Here is a 23,989-nt window from a genome sequence, read left to right on the forward strand (position 1 = left end):
ACATAAGTACACTTTAATAAACATAAGTACTAACGAGCAGGGGAACCAGATAAGCTGAAAGAGTCTGTCCTTTAGGTAATGTACATCGGTAATGACACTAGTTTTCAAGAAGATAAACTTCTTTTCAAATCTCTGTCTGATCAGTTTGTAGTAAACCAATGATGCCTTTTTTATTAGGCTTAGGAGAACAGTTTAGGAAAACAATAAAGGACATCACAAAACTGTCAAGGGGACATCAGAGGGAAAAAGCAAATCGTTTTAAAAATGTTTGCGTTTTGCACCATTCTTTAGAAAAAATGTATATTAATTTTCATATTCCTGTGTTCACTTTACTCTTATAAACATTTAAAAATTGATTTATAACACACACACACACACACACACCACAGGAAATACATCAAACATGAAGGTAGATTTTAGTGAATAGTTATGTGAATAGTTATGAAACAAACACTTGTGTAACCACCATACTGCTTAAGAAATTGCTGTATGTGATTGAAATATTAGAATCAGGGACTAAAAAGAAAATTAACTCTTTCAAGTCGATAGGATCCTCTCATGAATCATGGATTATATGATTCTTGCAGGAATCGTGGATTATATGAGGCTGGAGGAAGCCTTAGAGATCACACAGTCAAAGTGACAAGGTCATCAAGGAAGAGTCTAATACCAGAAGCAATTCTGTCACTTCTCTCGAGTGTCATAGCTTCTAGGGGCCGAATTCAGGCTGCGTCTCAGGCTGTGAGCAACTTTTCCATTCGTAATTACATTTCATCACGGGCCTCTGATGGGGAATATGTCTGTAGCAAGAACAAAACAAAACAAAAAACCTTGTTGGTGTACTCACAAATAAGTCTGTGTCCAAGTGTTTCCGTCACACACTGAAGAAAGCAAACTCATTCAGTATCTCGATGGAGCTCATTCTACCATTAGAATCTCACATACGGGGAAAATAATTACTTCAAATATGGAGGACAACTGTTTGGTTTGGCTTTTAAAATGGTCATGCATAGGGGCGCCTGGGTGGCTTAGTCGGTTAAGCGTCCGACTTTCGCTTGGGTCATGATCTCGCGGTTCGTGGGTTCGAGCCCCGTATCGGGCTCTGTGCTGACTGCCAGCTCAGAGCCTGGAGCCTGTTTCAGTCCGTGACTCCCTCTCTCTCTGACCCTCCCCTGCTCACGCTGTCTCCCTCTCTCTCCTAGAAATAAATAAAACATTAAAAAAAATTAAAAAAAATAAATAAAATAAAATGGTCATGCATAAAACTGCCTGCCAATTCCAAATACTGCAGCCAGAGACATATTTAAGAAGTTTTATTACTACTGGGGGGCCCCTGGGTGACTCAGTCGGTTCAGTGTCTGATTGTGGCTCAGGTCATGATCTCATGGTTTGTGGGTTCGAGCCCTGCATTGGGCTCTGTGCTGCCAGATCAGGGACTGGAGCCTGCTTCAGATTCTGTGTTTCCCTCTCTTTCTACCCCTCCCCTGTTCACACACACTCTCTCTCTCTTAAAAATAAATAAATACTAAAAGTTTTTAATAAAAAAAAGTTCTACTACTACTACTAGGTGACAAATAGTATGCATCCCACAAGTTACAAGACATTAAGTATTCAAATTATAAAATGTATCATGGGGGCACCTGAGTTGCTCCATTAGTTGACTTAGGTTCAGGTCATAATCTCATGGTTCCTAAGTTCAAGCCCACGGGGCTTGCTGCTGTCTTTGCAGAGCCCTCTTCTGATCCTGTCTCCCCTCTCTCTGCCCCTCCCCCAGTTATACTTTCTTAAAAATAAATAAAACGTTTAAAAAAATTTTTTAGAGTTTTTATTTATTTCTGAGAGAGACAAAGACAGAGACAGAGACAGACACAGCGTGAGCAGGGGAGGGTCAGAGAGAGAGGGAGACACATAATCTGAAACAGGCTCCAGGCTCTGAGCTAGCTGTCAGCACAGATCCCTTCCCAGGGCTTGAACCCACGAACTGGGAGATCATGACCTGAGCATAAGTCCAATGCTCAACTGACTCAGCCACCCAGGTGCCCCTAAAATGTTTTTTAAAAATGTATCATGAATGTCCAATTTCAATTCAGCTTTCCTTCCACTGGGATTCTCTATCAAAAAGTTAATTCAAGAGTTAGGAGAGCTAGAAAATATGCTAAGTGCAACAGTTTTTACATTTTGTGAGTTTTTTTTATTTTTCTAAAAAAATAGATTCTTAAGGTTTGTCGTACATTGGCTGGAAACATGTAGGGTAGTCAGTACAAGTGAAAAAGATTGTTTTTCCAATAAATTATTGACTAAAGAACTCTTGACTTAGAAAATATCCAGGAATCTTGTAGTCCCTGATATAAAATTCTAAAACTTTCTTTCTTATCTTTTAGGTAAGATGCTTGCTATTTTTTTTTTTTTTTTTTTTTTTTTTTAAACTCCANTTTCCTTCCGCTGCTGCTGTTTCCACCGCGTGAACATTAAGTGTCGCCGTTGTTTGTTCTTAATTTCTGAAATGCTGAAGCCTGGGGGAAAGGCAGCCGCTTTCGGGGGCTGGACCCCGCTTTCCATCGCTCCATTCTCAGCGACTGCAGCCTCCTGAGGTTCTTCGGCGGTTGCTTTACGTTTCAGGCCTTTCTTTCCTTTACTGCAGCTCTTATCCAAGGCCTTCGCCATGGTGTTTGCTCCGTAGCGTCTGTCGATGCTTGCTATTTTTATCAATGCTTCCATTGACCTGAGCTGAAGTCAGATGCTGAACCGACTCAGCCATCCAGGAGCCCCTGCATTATTTTAAAAAGGAAGAAACTGAGGCTTAGAGAAGTGTTTCTTGCTCCGGTCACAGAGCTGCTAAGCAGTTAGATTAGAATTTGAACCTAGGTCAGTCTGGCTCGAGGGCATATGCATTCTCTATTGTCTGCTTTACCGCTCTTTATTAAATGTATTTCAACACTAATTTGTTCCAAATATACAAAATACGTATATATTCAAAATTAAAAATTATCAGTTTTTTTCATTCACAATTATAAACACTGTGGGAAGAAAGATGATACAACCAATCCCTCATCTTACAGCAACAGAGAGGTTCCTCCCCATTTCACCTAACAGCCCCGTCAGAGACTTTCTAGTATTTTATACATTTTATTATTCCATATACTTGCTAATTTATAACTTAGAGAGTTGTTCATACTCTCTTCCACTAACCTCTTCTTTTTTAGATATAGTCAGTAAACTGAAAAGGAGCCACGCATCTTATTACTTTTTATCTCTCTGAAAGGCACATTCCAAATCCCAGTCATTTTGTGGTATGTACTCTCTGTTTTCTTTCTTAGGTTTATTTATTTTTTGAGTAATCTCTACACCCAAAGTGGGGCTCAAACTCATGATGCCAATATCAAGAGTCACATGATTTTCAGACAGACCCAGCCAGGAGCACCTGTTTTTTGTTTGCTTGTTTTTTCTTATTATAAACTCAAAACAATGGCCAGGGGCTTTTCAGTAAGGCCCCCTCACCATCAAAATGCGTTGGGTGCCAAACTGCTGAACATGTTTAAATTTTTCCTGGGAATTCTTGAATCTTGCCTATATTACACTCTCTCTTCTAATCTTTCTCTTTCCCTCCAAAGTTACTCTAGACAAGAATTGGGTCTGCTCTTTCCACGTACCTTGGAACAGTCTTCTTTCCTATCAAGAAGCAAAGTTCCATCCTCTTCCAATGGTAGCTAATAACACGGAAGTGTTAGAAGTGGCTTGCTTTATACAATACGGTCTTACCGGTTCCTGGGGCCATTTGCATGTTCTTTGTTTGTTTGTTTCAGTGTCCACGTCCTACAGAATTTCTCATGTAAAACAGCTTTCAGAAACTACTTTTGGTTTCTCAAATTATAACTTAATGCACTGCAGGCTTGGTTTTATATTCTTCGTTAGGGTTCTTTTTCTTCCTGATACATTCAGAGCGAACACTGGCACTCACTGTGGTTAGAGATCATCTCATCCTCTGCCCCAACCTTTTCTGTTCCCAAACAGAATATGCCTCCCAAATAGTGTACATAAAAATCACAAAAACAAAGACCACAGCTTCCACCAACAGCCCAGCTGGGAATTATCTTCACTTAGGGCAAATGAGCAAACTGGAACAGAGGAAAGTTCTGCAGTCTCATCCTTCCAAGACGATCTTTAAGCAGGTCTGAAATAATCTTGACAGCTGTAGAGGGAAGCAAAGCTTTGCCTCACCCACATGGCATTGGTTAGTCCCTTTCAATTTTGCCTTAGATTTTTGTTCGATGGTTCATTGGTTGGTTGGTTTTAAGTAACTGGGATTGCGTTGAATAATAGGCCAGAAAAAATGAAAGACCCATTAGCTGCAGCAGGAGGAAAAGGACAAATTCTCTATGTGCAGTGCTTTTTTCCTAGAGTTACCCCACCTAGAGTTTAATTTTAGTTTCACCCCCTTATCGACGATGTGAACATCAGCAAGCTAATGTCATTCTCTGATTTTCAATCACATCAGCCCATAAACATGTATAGCACTATCAACCTCACTGGTTATAATATGGATAAGTGAAATACTATCAATGGAAACATTTTACCCCAGTATCTGCATAGCACTACCATGTTTGAGTATCTACTGTGATTAATGTTATTATGTACTTCTGAAATACCTCTGAAAAGTGGCATGTGGAAAGATTGATATACAACTGTAAGACTATGATGTGGTTGTTCATAAAACAACGCTCAGCCTTTCCCTGAGCCATTGCTCTATGCTCATTTTTGCTATGAAATCCTGGAAAATCTATAGTTGAGTATTCACTGCTAGACTCAATGCCCAAAAATAAAACTACTCTGTGACCCCAGCAACCCCACTACTAGGTATTTATCCAAACAATACAAAAATACTGATTTGAAGAGGCACACCCCCCCCAATTGTTTACAGCAGCACTGTCAACAATAACCAAATTATGGAAAGACGCTAAATGTCCATTGACTGATGAGTGGATAGAAAATATTATTCAGCCATCAAAAACAGTGAAATCTTGCCATTTGCAATGAATAGCATGGATGAAGCTCGAATGTATTACGCTAAGCGAAATAAGTCAGTCAGAGAAAGACAAATACCATACGATTTCACTCATGTGTGCAATTTAAAAAACAAAATAGATGACCATAGGGGAAGGGAAGGGCAAATGAAGTAACAAAAACAGAGAAGGAGGCAAACTATAAAAGAGTCTTAACAACAGAGAACAAACTGAGTGTTGCTGGAGGGGAGATGGGTGGGCGGTGGGCTAAATGGCTGGTGGGCATTAAAAAAGTCACTTGTGATGAGCACTGGGTGTTGTACCTAAGTGATGAACCACTAAATTCTACTCCTGAAACCAAGAATACACCATATGTTACTAACCTGAATTTAACTAAAGTCTTGAAAGAAAAAAAAAGGGTGTGGGCCATATATTATACCATGGCTCTTGGTATATAATAAAAGCTTAACAAATATTCATTGAATGAATGAATGAATGCATACAGTTTTATTCTATTCATACATAGGTGTATATGAGCTTCCTTCACCTTGCTATATATATTTTTAAAAAATGAAGGACTTCCTTCCACTTGTTCAAAGAAACGTAATCTTGAATCCATGATATAGAAGCAAGCCTCATCATCCTAAATAATCTCAGCAAATTTTCCTCCACATTCATCTGTAAAACGTTGGTAAATGATGAAATACGAATATCACAGTGGGATAATATATTGGAATGGGAAGAGAAGGAATAAAGAGAGAAAGGGAACTGATCCCACGCTATGTAGCAATTTTCTCATATTAAAAATAGGTGATATCTTCTAGGTTTTGAATGGCAAGAACTGCACAAGATATTGAGGAGGGGCCTAGTGTTGGGGGCTCTTATTTCGGCACTTGCTCATTATTATATTCATATAAGATGAATTTTTGCATTAAATAGTATAATGTGCATTTAAAGTTGAAGTGATATCTATATTGGTCTCTCAAATATTATTAATTGTAACATACTGAGAATTTTGGAGTGGCTTGTGGGGAAGATGTGGATATAAAAGAAAATTTTCAGAGTCTGCTAGAAATTTTCACCAGCAGCTACTGCTATAGCTATAAAACTCTTTATAAGGATTTTTCTGGGATTATACCAATAGAATACATTATTTTCAATATAATACATTTTTACATGAAGGCCTTTTATTCTCTTTCCTTCTTTTTTTTTCTTTAATTCTCTCACTTTGCTGCCAAGAAAGAACTATTCAGATTCACCTGATTCAAAAAGAGTTCTTGGGGCATCTGGGTGTTTCAGTTGGTTCAGTGTCCAACTCTTATTTTCAGCTCAGGTCATGATCTCGCCATTCTAGAGTTTGAGCTCCACATCAGGCTCTGCTGCTGACAACGTGAAGCCTGCTTGGGATTCTCTCTCTCCCTCCATCCTCTGCTCCTCCACTGTGCATGTGCTCTCTCTCTCTTTCTCTCTCTCTCTCTCTCTCTCTCCCTCTCTCTCCCTCTCTCACGTGCGCGCGCGCGCAGACACACACACACACACACACACACACACACAGAAATAATAAAATAAACTTAATAAAAAACAGAGTTCTTGGACAATTCAATGTTAACTAGTGGCCCACGATCTAGACCAATATTGATATCACCTTAACTTTAAATGGACATTATATTCTTTAATGTAAATTTCATCTTATACAAGGGAAGTGCTGAAATGAGAGCTTTCAACATGAGACACCTTCCTCAATATCTTGTGCAGTTCTTGCTATTCAATATCTTGAAAATGTCTCCTCATATCCATTCTTCAAAGTATTTAATGCCTCAGAACATATTTGTTTCATTATGTTGAAGTTTCACTATTTAAATTTCTGTTTTATGGATGTCTGGGTGGCTCAGTTGAGTGTCTGACTCTTGGTTTCAACTCAGGTCATGATCTCAGGGTGGTGAGATCAAGCCCTGCATCAGGCTTCATGCTGGGCATGGAGCCCACTTAAGATTATCTCTCTCCCTCCCACTCTGCTTCTCCCCTACACGCATGGGAACAGAGAAAAAATACTAAATAAATACATTTCTATTTTAAGTATATTTCTATTTATAACTTATTGAATACTTAATGTCATGGGGGGAGATTGTAGGGGCGGTTGAGTAGGAAAAGTCAGTTTCCTTCAGTTTTTCAATACTTTCTCTGTGACAGCAGATGGCTAGTGGAGCCTGTCAAGGAGTCATTCCTAAGCTCTTTATTTCTTCATAGACCTCTAGCAGCTCATCAGTGTCATGGGCAAATGAGAAGGACTTTATTTAAAAAGGCCTGGAAGAGACTCATGTTCAATTTTTCTCAGCAACAACTGTTTCCAGGTGGGCAAAACTGTATAAGAATAAAAAAAAAAAAGACTTGTTTTATCTAAGAAAAATACAACAGACTAATGGGTAGTTGGATATGGAGAAAGACTCAAGAGACAGTGAAATGCCCCTCCCTTGTAAAGACCACTCAAAACCAGACAGACATGGATTTTTCTATAGTGGTATTACAATATGTAAGTTAATATATCAAGCAGAATAAAAATATCATCTGATAGTTTAGAAAGCTAGCCAAGGACTCAGATTGCATAAGAAAACTAGTGTTTTCCTTGGGAAAGCAGGAACAAAGGTTATTTTGAACTCTGAATAGAATTAATGTGGCTACAGAGTCCCTTGTGAATAATCAATGCAATATTTGTCAGCAAGCAACAAAGTCTGAAGGCAAATGAACTAAGTTCCCAGGTAAGCAATTAGAAAAAACCAAACTCCCTCAAAACATGAGAAAAAGTAGTAACCAAAGTCCTATAAAGGTAATTACAAGAATATCAAAGATAAATAACAAATCTGAGAAAATGAAATAATAAAGATAGGGAAATATCAGTGATATGAAAGAACAATAATGGCAATAATACAGTAGAGATTAGAAATAGGAAACACTTTCTTTGGAAAGGCTACTAAGTGGANCAAAGAATGACAAATGAGAAACAATTACAGACAATAACAGAAATTTAATATACAAGACAAATATAAAAAATAAGAATATACAGATAATTTCATAAACTTGAAGGGTAAAAAAAATACCAAAGTTAAAGTTGCAGGACATAAAATCAAGTTGCAGAAATCTTGTATTTCTATACGCCAATAACAAAGCAACAGAAAGAAAAATCAAGGAATTGATCCCAACGTTTTGCAACTACACCAAAAGCAATAAAATACCTAGGAATAAACCTAACTAGAAAGATAAAAGGTCTATATTCTGAAAACTAAGAACATTTATACAAAAAATTGAAGAGGACACAAAAAAAATGGAAAAGCATTCCATGCTCATAGATTGGAGGAACAAACATTATTAAAATGTCTATACTACCCAAAGCAATCTTCACATTTAATGCAATCCCTATTAAAATACTACAAGCATTTTTCACAGAGCTAGAAAAAAGAATCCTAAAATTTGTATGGAACCACAAAAGACTCTGAATAATCAAAGCAATTCTGAAAAAGAAAAAATAAACCTGGAGTCAGCATGATTCTGGATTTCAAGCTATATTACAAAGCTGTAGTCATCAAGGCAGTATGGTGCTGGCACAAAACAGACACATAGATCTGGAATGGAAAAGAATAGAAAATCCAGAAATGGATCCACACCTATATGGTCAACTAGCCTTTGACAAAACAAGAAAAAAATATCCAATGGAAAAAAGATAGTCTCTTCAACAAATGGTGTTGGGAAAACTGGACAGCAACATGCAGAAGGATGAGAACCTGGACCACTTTTTTATACCATACACAAAAATAAATACAATATGGATGAAAGATCAACAAACCATCAAAATCCTAGAAGAAGATACAAGTAGCAACCTCTCTGACCTTGGCTGCAGCAACTTCATTCTAGACACATTTCCGACAGCAAGGAAAAGAAACGCAAAGATGAACCATTGGGATTTCAACAAGATAAAAAGCATCTGTACAGCAAAGGAAACAATGAACAAAACTAAAGACAACCTACGAAATGGAAGAAGATATTTGCAAATGATACATCAGATAAAGGGCTAGTCTCCAAAATCTATAAAGAACTTATCAAACTCAGCACCACCAAAAAATAAATAACCAGTGAAGAAATGGGCAGAAGACATGAATAGAGACTTTTCCAAAGACATCCAGATGGCTAATAGACACATGAAAAGATGTTCAACATCACCCATCACCAAGGAAATGCAAATCAAAACCACAATGAGATACCACCTCACACCTGTCAGGATGGCTAAAATTTACAACACAAGAAATGAAAGGTGTTGGCAAGGATGGAGAGAAAGGGGAACCCTCTTGCACTGTTGGTGGGAATGCAAGCTGGTGCAGCCATTCTAGAGGACAGTATGGAGGTTCCTCAAGAAACTAAAAATAGAACTACCCTATAATCCAGTAATTGAATTATTAGGTATTTACCCAAAGATTACAAAAATACAGATTTGAAGAGGTGTTTGCACCCCAATGTTTATAGCAGCACTATCAATAATAGCCAAACTATGGAGAGAACCCAAATGCCCATTGACTGATGACTGGATAAAGAAGAGGTGGTATATAAATGTAATGGAATATAACTCAGCCATCAAAAAGAATGAAATCTTCCCATTTGCAGTGGTATGGATGGAGCTAGAGTATATTATGCTAAGTAAAATAAGTCAATCAGAGAAAGACAAATACCATATGATTTCACTCATATGTAGAATTTAAAAAAAAACACCACAACAGATAAACATATAAGAAGGAGGGCAAAAAAGAGAGGGAAACAAACGACAAAGACTCTTAATAATAGAGAACAAACTGTGGGTTGACAGAGGGAGGTGGGTGGGAGATGGGCGGGAGATGGGCTAGAGAGCAGGGGAAGGACAGAGAGAGAGGGAGAGAGAATCACAACAGGCTCTGCACTTGCCAGCACAAAGCCTGACACAGGGCTCAAACTCATGAACTGTGAGATCATGACCTGAGCCAAAATCCAGAGTCAGAAACTTACTGACTGAGCCACCCAGGTGCCCCTCGAAGCCAACTATCTTGTAGAGTATCTCCCACAATCTAGACTTGTCTGATTGGTTCCTCATAATTAGATTTAGGTTAAGTATTTTTTGAAAAAAAAAAAAGTATATAATGCTTCAAAGCACAAAATGTCATTTTGTTATATAAATAATGACTTTAGGTTTGATTACTTGGCTAAGGTCATAGTTTGGGCTTCCTGGAATTAAAGCCTAAGCAGGGATTAGGGGACACCAGACTTATTGGAGGGGTATTATGCAGAAAGAAGTTGTAAGAAAGTGAGTGAAGCAGGAGACGGGAAGGGAAAGAAGCAAACAATGATGTGCTCTCAGGTAAAGTCTAGTTTTGGCCTGATCCTTGGTGAGTGGGAGAAGGCAGGAGAGGGTGTACTCTAGAGTATAAATCACGTCACAAAGTTTCCCACATTGAGGACATGGGACTGGCCTTCTGTGCTCTCACGATAGTAAGTCACTGACTATGTGCTGCCGTCAGATGGTCTAACCTAAGGGCAAGATGGCTTCCTTCAGCAGAAGGCAATTATCTGAAGAAATACATAGAATCTGGAGGGTAAATGCCACTGAGATCTGGTGGGTATTAATAGCACTTACTACCAGCAGTGACAACCACATTTCCCCATTGTAAAAATACCATTTTGTATCTTGAAAATAATAATTAATCTTTATGTTAGATTTTGAGACTACATGAATAACGTATCCCATCCTCAACAATGTTTCATCCACTGGTTAATCTTAAATAAACTAATGTTATATGATAATTAAAGAATAGTGATTTTTTTCTCCTAATTTGATCATTCTTTTATATTCATTGGCTGGTCTTTAAGGAAGAGCTTGTTCTCTCTCATCATCTTCAACTTTTGGTATTGCTATAGGCACATATAAAAATACATTTTATTTAATGTGTTATAATCTACCATGTTCTTTTTGCTCGAAATTTACAAATTCGGCCAGTGGGAATCACTTCAGGCTGTTCTTTTGCCATTTTTGCCATGTCTTCATTAATCTTTGAGCACTCTCTTGCTTTCTGGCAATAAACTTCCAGGCTCACCTAGTACTTTTCCTGGAATCAGCTATTCTCCAAGGAGCTCTGGTTCCTTAAGCACAGAATGGTATTTTGAAAGCAAAAAACTCAGAGTTAGATGTGCTCACCGTTCCCTTTCAGTGGTCAGAACAGAGAAGTGAGATTTCTTACAAATCTCAAATTCATAGTGATACACTTCCAATTCTAAGTCAATATCACTGAGTTCTCCTTACCTTCTTCATTTCATATTTTTACTGTTTTAATTTTCCCCTTTCTGGTAATAGTACTGGCTCCCAACCAAATCAACATATTTAAAACAATTTTTAAGTTTATTTATTTATTTTGAGACAGTGAAAGAGAGAAGGGAAGGGGCAGAGAGAAGTAGAGACAGAATCCTGAGCAGTCTCTGCCCCATTAGAGCAGAGCCCAACGTAGGGGTCGAACCCACAAACTGTGAGATCATGACCTGAGCCAAGATCAAGAATGCCATCCAGGTGCTCCCACATCAATATATTTTTAATTTAGATCTACCAAAACATCGTTTTGGAATTATTATTTCCATAACCACTATAAACAACAAAATCCAGCTTTTCCTGGTAGTTCTTTGGGTCTTGCCAATGTATCCCACTAGCCGTGTATAAGAATAACGGGTGCTTTAAAAATAGAAAAAAATCCTATCATTTGTTGCACAAAAATGTGGCTTACAAATTGTGATCTTCTTAACTCTGTGTTGTAGAGATAAAGGCACTGCACTTCTCAGTGGTCTTCCTTACCTGTTTTGTGTCCACACACACCACCCCATTGGCTTTTTCCACTAGTTCGCTATTGGCTGGCATTTAGGTGTCTTTCAATGTTTCAATATTACCACAATGAATAATTCCTGGGCACATGCTGTTTCATGTTTTTAGAATTGTATTGTCAGCTATATCTGTCAAATGGGGTTTCTGAATTAAAGGATAAATGAATATGCATTTTCCTAAATTTCCTCTTTAATCAATTGTAGAATAAGTGAGAATGTCTACTTTTCTATACTCTCACCAACAGGGACAATTGCTTATCTGATAAGTGAGAAGTAATAGTTTAGTTTGTATTTTTCTTATTTTAAATATGTGCATGTTTCCTACAGGCTATTTCTATATTTGTCCATTTTTTTCTTAGCTTTTAGAATTTTTTTGTTTTTTTAATCTCAATGTCAAAAACATCTTATATATTATATAGATTAGCCCCTTATCGATGACAAATGCTTCCCCCCCAGTTTATCATTTGTCATTGCATACAATTTTTGTTGTGGTTATACAAATCTACTTTTATTGGGTTGAATTTAATAATCTTTTAATTTCTTAAGTTTATTTATTTTGAGAAAGCACAAGCAGGGGAGGGGCAGAGAGCGAAGAGAGAGGGAGAATCCTAGTCAGGCTCTTTACTGCAAGCACTGAGCCTAATAGGGGGCTCGAACTCATGAACCAAAAGACAATGACTTGAGCCAAAGTGGGACGCTTAACCCACTGAGCCACCCAGTCGCCCCTATAATCCATTATTTTGTTGAACACAATGGTCACTCATCAGCTAGGAAGATACATAACTCAAATCTCATTTAAGAAGAACTGGATAAAGAACCTCTAGTCTATTCACACCTGTGATTCCACAGTAACATTCACTCCGGGGCCATGGCTCCCTAGGCTACTGACAGTCAGTGACTGGGCATGAAGGAAAAGGGACCATTGCAGCCTGATATGAAATTCCACCAACAGGCAGCCTTTGCTTTGAGATTTCCCATTAACTCAGGCAAAACCTGAGCAGGACTGCTCTGCATTCTGAGATTTTTTTTTTTTTTTTTACCTATCTTCTCTTCCTTCCCTTCCTCCATTCCCCCATTATACTTGCAGTGTGGTCTGAAGTCCTTAATGTTTACTCTTCCTTTTTCTTCCCTTATCTTTCAAAGATGTTTTCCTCCACTTGATCTTTTACACATCAGTTATCACGTCTTGATTTCTGGTTGCATTTTTTAAAAATTTCCAGATATGATATTTTATAATTTGTGGATACAGATACTACCCCCCTTTTTATGTTACATTAAAAAAGAATCTCATTGCACTAGAATGTACTGATATAATGTTAAGTAGCACTAGATGTAGGGGTATTTTGCCTGTCCCTTATATTAGAAAGGATGCCTTTAATTTTTCCCACTATGTAAGATTCTGGATTTCAAACTTTTCTACATATATGCTATGATATTAAGGAAGTTTCCAATTGCTACTCAGCTGAATGCTTTAATCTGGAATTGGTACTAAATTCTGTTGATAATTGAAGAAAATTATGATTTTTCCCAATAAGTAAACTAAAATGGAGACTTACGTTGATGAATTTCCTAATACTGAATCATCTTTATATCCTGGAAGTATTCTACTCACTTGTGTCCTGCTATTTAATGTATTATTGTAACCATTTGCCATTTTATTAAGATTTTTATATCCACCTTCATAAGGAAGATTGGTGTATAGTTTTCTTTTTTTGTGTGATATCTTTATCAGGTTTAGATAGTAATCTTATACTAATTATTTTTCTTTTAATTATTTTTAGGATTTTAAGTAATCTCTACACCCATTATGGAGCTTGAACTCACAACCCTGAGATCAAGAGCCACAGGCTCTTTCTATTAAGCCAGCCAGGAACCCCACTAATGTATTTTAAAATTAGGTCTTCCTTTTTTTAAAAAATTGAGCTGAAGNGCGTTTTTTGTAGGGTAGCTCTAAAGTTTTGTTTCTTTTGCATAGAAATGGTCATATTTTTGTATTCTATTTCTAAGGGGGTTGATTTTTGGTTAAATCACATTTTTTAGGAACTCACTTATTTTATCTGATTTTCAAGTTCATTTGAATAGATTTATGCATAGTTAGTTATGATTTTTTTTTCAAAATTCTCTTTTCTTTAATGTATATTCCCCCCTCATCATTTCTTCTGTATATGTGTGCTTTTCATTGTAGTTGTTGATTTGTTTGGCTACTAATTTGTTATTTAAAAAAAAGAATTAAGTGGAGCCTGGTTGAGCATCTGACTCTTCTGATTTAGGCTCAGGTCATGATCTTGGGATCTTGGGTCTTGGGATCGAGCCCTGCATCAGGCTCAGTGCTAAGCATGGAGCCTACTTTTGATTAATGTTATAACTCCTGCAATGTTCATCTGATTAATCTCTTTCTCCTTAGATTTACTTCTTAGAAATCAACTTAAAAATATTTATAAAATTAAGTTAATTTTAAGTTAAAGATATTTTTTTTGGTTTGGGTATGAATTTTTAAATTTAGTATCTTTGGAAAGAATTTTCTTTGAATTATTTCTACTTTGTGATTTTACTGAGATTTTTCTTTATGAATAATATATAGTTAGTTTCAAATGTTCCATATGCAATGGAAAAGAAGTCATATCATATATTATGGGACATAAAGTTTGATATATTTAGGAGATATGCCTTACTGATTAGGCTAGCTAAGTCTTTTATATCCCTACTTATTTACTTCTATTGGATTAATCAAAACCAGAAAGCGGTGTACTAAGCATGCTGTCATAAGTGGATTTCTCTTTGATCTTCCTTAATTTCTCCTTTAGGAGGGTGTTATTTGCATAGATTTCATAAATTTCACGTCTTTGTTATAAATTAATGAATTTGATTATATTAAAATAAGGATTTCAGCTCAACAGAGCACACTATGTACAAAGGCAACAGAAAAACGACAGATTTGGGAAAAGTATTTGCAACATTTCAAATCAACAAAGAACAAGTATTTAGATTATATAAAAGATTCCTGTAAACCACAAAAAAAAGAGAAGCTTAATGGGAAAATGGGCAAAATACATAAACAGAGAAGAGACCCCAAAAGCAAATAAACGTATAAAGATACACACAAATTCCATGACACATTAGACATTTGCATATTAAAATAGCGAGGTCCCTTTAACCTATTAGGGCGTTGACAATTGGAAAGCAGGGCAATGCCAAGTGTTAGCAGGGAGACAGTAATGAAACCCTCACACCCTCATCCGCTACCAGTGTGAGGGTGGAGTGATAACTAGTCTGCATAGCACTCAGTCAAATTAAATTAAGTATAGTGTAACTGAGTATATATGCCAGTGAGACTCTCAGACACGTTCATAAAGGGACTAAGTGTGCAAGCTCTCACGGTGCTGTTTGTGGTGGTGTTGAGGGCAAAAAGGAGGAAGTGTAGAGTCTGTGGCTCAATTCCCATCAAACACATCAGAACTGTTGCATGTGGAAAGGAAGGCAGAATAGAGATGGAGAATGGGAATGAGAGCAAGAGTGATTCAAACAAGAGAGCAGCATTACCTGTTCAAAAGATGATGGGTTGCCATGACTGAATGGGTGTAATTAACTAAACTCTGCACCTGAGGGCACATATAGATCAATCAGTAGAACGGCCTGCAGAAAAGTCTGGAATGAGTCTGAGCTTCCCTCCAGAACTCGACCTAATGCCCTAAGGGCTTGTATTCAATAAAGATAGAAATGGTTAAAGGGGAGAACAATTCCATTCTTTAGAACTGGAGTTAAGAAGCTGTGGTTTATTTAAGGCCAGACCTGAAATACGATAAAGTACAGGTCTCCATTTCAGACTTGGGCTCATATCTAAGATAAATGCATATCATTTTTATTGAGAAAAGTAAACTATTTTCAGTAGCAAAAAAAGTAATTTTTGAAAAAATTTTTAAAAAACGGATTCATTAATGAGTTCTTTTTTTTTCTCAATACAAGGCATTAACTGCAACATTTCATATTTACTCATGATGTTGGCGTTTGAATATACTAAAGTCAGGATTCGGTTCTTTGCTCAAACATACACATGGCAGAGAAAAAAATGCACAATTCTTGCTTTGGGCAATCAAAGATATGAAGAAATTTTTGTCATATCACCAAGAGGTTGTATACCAGGTTTCAGAGTTTTAAATTTTTTTAATAATGTTTATTTTTGAGAAATAGGGTGCAAGTGGGGGAGGGGCAGAGAGAGAGGGAGACACAGAATCCAAAGCAGGCTCCAGGCTCTGAGCTATCAGCACAGAGCTGTACACAGAGCCCCAACCCATGAACCATGAGATCATGACCTGAGCCGAAGTTGGACACCCAACTGACTGAGCCACCCAGGCACCCCATTGGTTTCAGATTTTTAATTGTTTTTTATGTTTATGGTAAACCTCTATTATATAATTCATTAGTAGATATTTTAGTGCATTCACAATAATTGATATATCACTATAGTGAGCTTTTTGGTGAAGTAAGAGTTAAACAGAAAAGAAATTTAGAAATATAAGATAAAAATAAAAATTATATATACATGTATATATGTTTATTTTAACTATATATATGTAGTTTATTTTATGTTATCTTCTTTAACTCAACTTTGAGAAACCAAGAAGAAAAAGCACAAAGGTTCTCTAAAGCTAATGAACCAGTAATACAAACCCAAAGTTGGTTCTTCCATTAATCATACATGGCTGTATAACAAATTATTACAAGTTTAGCAGCTTAGAACAAAACACATTTATTATCTAATATTTCCTGTGGATCACAAGTCTGGGCACAGTTTCTCTGGGTTCTCTAAAGTTTTCTAACAAGGTGTTGGCTAGGACTATGTTCTTACCTGGAGGCTAAACTGGAGAAGGATCCACTTAACAACTCAGTCCAGTTGTTGATAGAATTCATTTCTTTGCAATTTAGGATTAAGGGCCCCTCTGGCTGGCTTTTGGCTGGCAGCCACCCTCAGCTTCTTGAGCTGGGCCCCCCAGCATGGTCATGTCTTCAAAGCCAGAAAGAGAGAAAATCTCAGAGCGTGTCTACAAACAAGATAAAAATCTTATGAAAAGCAACATAATTGTAGAAGTTACATCCATTACCTTTGCATGTTCTCTTAGCAAAAGCAAGTCAGAAGTTCTACCTTCACTCAAAAGAAGATTATTTGGGCTCCTGGGTGGCTCTGTTGGTTGAGTGTCCAACTCTTGGTTTCTGCTCAGCTCATGATGCAGAGTTGTGGGGTTGAGCCCCACAATGGGCTCCACATTGAGCTTAGAGCCTGCTTAAGGATCTTTCTCTCTCCCTTTGCCCGTCTCCCCTGCTCATTCTCTCTCTCTCTCTCTCTCAAATAAATTATAAATCTAGGATACAGGGATCACAGAGGATCACTTTAGATCCTATCTGCTACTTAGAATTAAACATACACTATAAATCTCCAGCTGTCAGAAATTGATTTTCACCGTCAATTAATATATGAAGCTCCATGCTTCACATACCTATTTTATGTTTCTGTTGACAATTTTTTAAATGAGCTGGATTTTATGATTTTAGATGATTTTGAACATTTTAAGTCCATTAGAAAGTACTAATGCAATTTTAAAGAACATTTCTGTATTTAAGTATAACATACTTATAGAAAAAAGTATAAGTATACAGATCTCCAGATCCAGCTTTAAAGGTTTTCACAAACTGAGTATGAATATCTTATCCTCATTCTGATCAAGCCCTTTCCTCCTATTTCCACTGGTGTGTCATTTTGTTATTGGAAACAACAATGTAGAAATTATGTATGTATCCTGGGTATAAACTTCTTATAGTACATAGGTAAATATTGGCAAATGCATGAAAGCCAGGGTTAGAGAATAGGAAACTAGAGCACTCAGCTGTAGTAAAATAAATCATTATAAATCAGGTAATGAAGGGCAACCTGATACCAAGAAGTGTAGGGACAAATCCCAGGTAGCAAAACTGTATTGGCCGTTGCTATCATTCTGTTCTTCATTGGATGTAACTTTCAATCACTTGTCTCAGTGTATCTCAAATGTATCAATAAAGTACTTGTTTCTGAGTCTCAGCTTTGCCACTCAGTTGTCGTAGGATGCTTCCTCAAAGTACTAAAACTCCATATGGATGACTTCTTATCTTTAAATACAGATCTCAAAGACCAGCAATTAAGTGAGGTCATTGATGCAAATATAGGGATAAACCAATTATAAGTCAAATATTATAAATAAGAACATGGCTTCCCAGACTAATCACAGCCTACATATGACCAACCAAACCATCAACAAACCTAACAAGTTTGGAGAATGGTATAGAAAATATATGTAGGAATGTATATAGGAAATAGACACAAAATGTTGTAACCATTTAAACTTTCTCACAAATCTGCAGATATTTACTGCTTTCATTTAGGATCCAAAGTATAATTCTTATTAATAACTCAAATACTTTGATTATAAGTATATTAGTAAACTCAAATATAAAATATAAGCAATTATCAGTAGTTGAGACATGAAGCAAATGACCCCTTTCACCATAACCTTGATATTCTTTCCTTTCCTTCGTTCTTCCTTCTTTCCTTCCTTCCTTCCTACCTTCCTTCCTTCCTTCCTTCCTTTCTTTCTAAACATTTTTAAAATTTATTCATTTTGAGAGAGAGAGAAAAAACAAGAGAGAGAGAGAGAGAGAGAGAAGGAGAATGAGCAGGGGAGGGGCAGAGAGAGGGAGAGAATCCCAAGCAGGCTCTACACCGTCGGTGCAAAGGCTGATGCAGGGCTTGAACTCATGAACCACGAGACTGTGACCTGAGCAGAAATCAAGAGTTGGACATTTAACCAACTGAGCCACCCAGGCACCCCTTTATTCTCTCTCGTTTTTTTAAAAAATGTCCTCAGCCTCACTAGGTGTGGAAGGCAGTTTTCCTCTTGAAGGAATACCAGAAATGCATTATGTTCTTGTGTCTTCCAGTATTTATCACTCCACTTGATAGTTTCCAGTGAGGTCTGCTCTCTTCCATCCACTCACTCACCTACCAAATTCCATAGGATTCCAGTAATCCCAATAACTCATACACCAGTGTTCCTCCAAATGTGGAGATCAGACCAGCTCCAAGAGTTAGCTCAGGGCTGGATAAATGACAGATTCCTGGGATTAGTGGAATTTAATACCTAGCCACCACCAAGTTCTTACTTGAACTATATTACACAACAAAGCTTAAGAACCTTTGTTTAAACAACTACTTTGGGTCTCACACCCAGGATAATTTCAGCCTTCGCAAAGGAAGAGTTGAACATGTTTTCAGTCTCCAGAATGTTAGCACCTTTGAGAGCTAAGCATATGGGTATTCTTATATGCTTCTGTTTCGTAAGTTTTTATTTAAACTCCAGTTAGTTAGCATATGGTGTAATATTATTTTCAGGTGTACAATATAGTCATTCATACTTCCATGAAACACCCAGTGCTCATCACAAATGCACTCCTTAATCCCCATCACTTATTTCCCCCATCTCCCACCCAGCTCCCCTCTGGGAACCATCAATTTGTTCTCTGTAGTTAAGAGTCTATTTCTTGGTTTTCCTCTCTCCCTATTTTTTTTTTTGTCCCTTTGCTCATTTGTTTTGCTTCTTTTTCTACCCCCTCCCAAGTTTTTGTTTATTTTTACATTTTTAACGTTTTTTATTTATTACTGAGAGACACAGAGAGATAGAGCATGAGCATGGGAGGGGCAGAGAGAGGGGGAGACACAGAATCTGAAGCAGGCTCAGGGCTCTGAGCTGTCAGCACAGAACCCAACTGTGAATTCCGGAACCGTGAGATCATGCCCTGAGCTGAAGTCTGACACTTAACCAACTGAGCAACCCAGACACCCCCCAAGTTTTTATTTAAACTCCAGCACCTTTGAGCTAACACATCTTCCTTACGGTTATCTCCTGCTACGGTTATCTTCTCCACTCACAGGAACGCAAATCTCTCTCATTTTGGCTTTTATTTTTCCCTAGGAAGAGAGATTCGCTTATGTTCTCTCTTCAATTCTTTCCAGCTTCCTCCTGCACAATAGTTTTGGTTTCATAACTACATCCAACTTTCTAGAAACCCATTGACAGGGCCTGTCAGTTCTACTTATACATGTGATACTGCATTCACTCAACCATGTTCTGAAGACATCAGAGTTTAAGGACATCGTCAACAATCATTCTTTACAACAGCATTTACATGTCAAATTTACATAGTTTTCAGTTCTTTTTAACATTTATTTATTTTTGAGAAACAGAGCACGAGCAGGAGAGGAGCAGAGAGAGAGGGAGACACAGAATATGACACAGGCTCCGGGCTCTGAACTGTCAGTACAGAGCTGGCTCAATCCCACGAACTGTGAGATCATGACCTGAGCCAAAGCCGGTCACTTGATGGACTGAGCCACCGCGCCCCTCGGGTTTCTAAAATAGTTGAATATTGACCAAAAGTAAGCTGATGTTTGTAGTCATGCTAATAGCAGGAAAAGTGGATTTTAAGACAAGAAACTTTGCTAGAGATAGTGAGAGACAATTCATACTCATAAAAGCAGCAATTTATCAGGAAGAAGTAAGAATCTAAATATATAGGCACTAATAACATTCAGAACAGAGAGCAAAATTGACAGAATGAAAAGAAATAATGAAAAAAATCACAATCATAGTGAGACACTTCAACATAATTCTACCTAACGCTGATGGTATAAACAGGCAAACAGTAGTAAGGATACAGAAGGTCATGATTAACAAACTTGATCTGGGTAACATATTTAGAATACCGAACCCAACAGAAAGAATAAAAAAAGTTTACGTTTTGAGATCACATGGATCTCACCCAGACTGATCCCATACGGTGTGGTAGGTAATGCATGCCTCATTGCCTTTCTAATGAAAAAAAAACTATGAGAGTATATTCTTTTATTTATTTTTTTGAGAGTATATTCTTTTAATCATAGTGGAGGTAACCAGGAAACCAATAATAACAACAAAAAATTTAGAAAATTCCCCACAGTTTGGAAATAAAGCAATACACTTCTATATAACCTATGTGTCAAAGTGTAAACAACCACAACACAAGAAAATATATTAAACTGAGGGACTCGGGAACAATTTTAGTATCAGTCTATTTACAAATTTAGAAGAAATTTAAAAACTTCTAGAAAAGAAGCAAGTTTCCAAAAGTAATGCATAAAAAAGTGGAGAACCTGAATTATTCTACATCAATTAAAGTAACTGAAACTGTAATTAAGACCTTCCCACAAAGCAAAACCTAAACCCAGATAATGCAGCAGTTAATTCCCAAAGTAATTAAAAGTACCATTTTTTCAAAGCGTTTTTATTATGTCCACATCACCTTGCTATGAAAACCAAAAAGGAGATTAAAGTAAAGAAAAATCACAGACCAATTTCTCTCATTATCATAGATACAAAAATCTTAAAGAAAATGTTAGAAAATCAAATGCAAAGATACATAAAAATGACAATATATCATGAGTAATTTAAGCCTCTTTCTGTTTTCTAGGAAGACAAGTTTGACTTAACATTTGAAAAATCACTGTAATTTGTCACATTAATAGAAAAAAGGGAAATTGCTTATGGCCATTATAATAAATGAAACAAATGATGGAATTCAACACTCATTCACAATAATACTTTTTGGAAAGTAAGGACAGAAAAAAATTTGTCAAATCCAACAAATGTATATAAATAAAACTATGTGCAGAATAATGCTTATTAATGCAATATTAAAATATCTTCCTTGAACTCAGAAACATGGCAAAGATATCTACTGTTACTACTTCCATCCACATTTTAATGGAGGTCTTATCTGGTATGGGAAACAAAGTAAAAATAATTTTGAAAAGAAACCAACTGGAAAAGAAACCAACTGGAAAGGAAGAAGTGAAGCTTTGTAGAATCTAGGAATGAGCTAGTGAAATTAAGATAAAGTAAAAATAATTTTGAAAAGAAACCAACTGGAAAAGAAACCAACTGGAAAAGAAACCAACTGGAAAGGAAGAAGTGAAGCTTTGTAGAATCTACAAATGAGCTAGTGAAATTAACAGGTGAAATTAAGAAAGATCAGGTGAAAAAATCAACGTAGAAGAACCAATAATATATTTATATACTGGCATAAATAAGTAGAAAACATGGTCTTAGAAATGTCACCTTGTGATGGCATGAAAAAGTCATCAAACATTTCAGAACATTATTGAGAAAGACCTACGTAAGTGGAGGGATATAACATTGCAGGGGCTTCAGTATTTATGTATGTGTGGGTATAAGCTAAAATGCTCATTCTAAAATCTATGAAGCAACAAAAAGGATGAAGAACAACTAGTAATCTTGAATAAGGACAATAAAGTTGCTGGACAGCCATTTACCTAAATGAAGACATGTTAAAGCATTGCAAGATAAAAAACTGCTGCATTGGTTGAAGGGCAGACTAATACACAATGAAATAGAATAGAAGATCCAGAAACAGGCGCACACCCCCGCCATGTGATTTATGATAAAGATGACACTGCAGTGTGGTAGGGAAGGAATAGTCTTTTCAATCAATAATGCAGAGTCATTAGAGGTCATGTGGACAAACGATGAACCTTAATCCCTACCTCACACCAAACACAAATGCAATTTCCAAATAGACTCTATGTAAAGGTGATGAGTAAAACAATAAAAGTCTTAGCAGAAAAGACAAAATAATAGCTTCCTGATATTTTGTTTAGCAAAGATTTCTCAAACAAGACATGGAAAATCCCAATTGTGAAGGGAAAATGTAAGACATGGGACTGCTATGAAGTTAAAAGTTAAGTTTTTTTTAAGACATTATTAAGAGAGTTCAAATGCGAGCTATAAAGAGGAAGAATTTGCTTTAAATGCTTATGCCCAATAAATAAAGCCATATTCTGACTCTATTAACAAACTCTTACATGACAGCAGGAAAGAGAACTCACAGCCCAGCAGAACGATGGCAGAACACTTGACAAGGCCTTTGTAATATGCACGATGTAATATGTAATAAGCACAATGTAATATTGCTGCACACACATCACAATGGCTACAATGACATATCAGATTCTGTCAGTGTTGGTGAGGATTCACAGTAGTGGAACTCTCATGAACTGAAGAGATTAAGTAGAAACAGGTACATCCATTTTGGAAGACAATTGGCAGTTTCTACTAAAAGTGACTATAACCAAGAAACAAACTCTGAACTCCAGGGAACAAACTGACAGTTGCCAGAGGAGAAGGGGGGGGAGGGAGGATGGCTGAAACAGGTGATGGACATTAAGGAGTACACCTGTCGTGATGAGCACTGGGTGATGCACGCAAGTGTTAAATCATGATACTGCACATCTGAAACTAATATTACACTGTACGTTAACTAACTATAATTTAAATTAAAACTTTAAAAAGTAAAGATTGAAGAAACCTGAGTCTTCCTTAAAAAAGAAAAGACCACAAATGCTGTATGATTCAGCAATTACACCCTTAGATATTTATCCTATTTATCTTCATCAACAGGTATTTTGTATAAAGTCACTACTTTGATTAGCTCAAAGTGAAAACTACCCAAAAGTAGAATAGATAAGTTGTTATATGATCATGCAGTGGATACTATCAGACCACTGAGAGTTAATAATTGCTATACATAACAACCTGGATGAATCCCCAAATATAATATTGAGCATAAGGTGCTAGACAAAAAGTATACATTATGAAATTTCCTATTTGCATAAAGTTAAAAAAACAGTCAAAGTTAATTTATGGTGCTACAGCTCAAGATAATGGTTATTTTTGTGGAAAATATTGGACTTAAGAACTCTGAGTTTGGGGGCACCTGGGTGGCTCAGTTGTTAACCATCTGACTTCAGCTCAGGTCATGATCTCACTGTTCGTGGGTTCGAGTCCCATGTCAGGCTCTGTGCTAACAGCTAGCTCAGAACCTAGAGTCTGCTTCGGATTCTGCATCTGCCTCTCTCTCTGACTCTCCTCTGCTCACGCTGTCTCTCTCTCTCTCTCTCTCTCTCTCTCAGAAAAAAAAAAAAAGAACTCTGAGTTTGTTCTATTTCCTGACCTGGATGCTGACTGGACTGC

General features: G+C 36.9%; 1 long non-coding RNA gene across 1 annotated transcript; it reads right to left on the reverse strand.

Annotated features, from left to right (window-relative positions):
* Positions 1 to 538: 538 nt before the first annotated feature.
* Positions 539 to 22,876, reverse strand: LOC144236318 (uncharacterized). The gene is made up of 3 exons (XR_013336485.1): positions 22,822 to 22,876; positions 16,726 to 16,918; positions 539 to 800 (listed from the first exon to the last, which is right to left on the reverse strand). It is a non-coding gene; the product is annotated as an uncharacterized LOC144236318 (long non-coding RNA).
* Positions 22,877 to 23,989: the final 1,113 nt, after the last annotated feature.

This window comes from Crocuta crocuta, unplaced genomic scaffold (assembly GCF_008692635.1).
Source record: "Crocuta crocuta isolate KB4526 unplaced genomic scaffold, BGI_CrCroc_1.0 scaffold24, whole genome shotgun sequence".
NCBI classification, from domain to species: Eukaryota; Metazoa; Chordata; class Mammalia; order Carnivora; family Hyaenidae; genus Crocuta; species Crocuta crocuta.